Consider the following 331-nt stretch of genomic DNA (forward strand, 5'->3'; position numbering starts at 1 on the left):
CCCCCCCCCCCCCCCCCCCCCCGCCAATATTTACCATCTGTGTGACCCTGGGCAAGTTACTTAACCTCTGACCCTCAGTTTCTTCATCTGTACTAGTTACAAGAATCACTGGATGTCTGGTGATTCTTCCAACCTTTCCAAGATCACATGTTTATAATAACCTGGTCCAATTTCCATTTCAAATACCTTAGATCAGGAAAGAAGGAACAGAAGAGAAAGAAAAGAATGTTAATTTGTTAAATGACATTAAGGAGATAGTAACTAGCTATTGGATATTGGAAGAACACATCAGATGAGGACTCATAAGTGACAGCAGAGAAAACCTTTCAGG

This window comes from Vombatus ursinus, unplaced genomic scaffold (genome assembly GCF_900497805.2).
Source record: "Vombatus ursinus unplaced genomic scaffold, bare-nosed wombat genome assembly UNPS02014863.1, whole genome shotgun sequence".
In the NCBI taxonomy this organism is placed as follows: Eukaryota; Metazoa; Chordata; class Mammalia; order Diprotodontia; family Vombatidae; genus Vombatus; species Vombatus ursinus.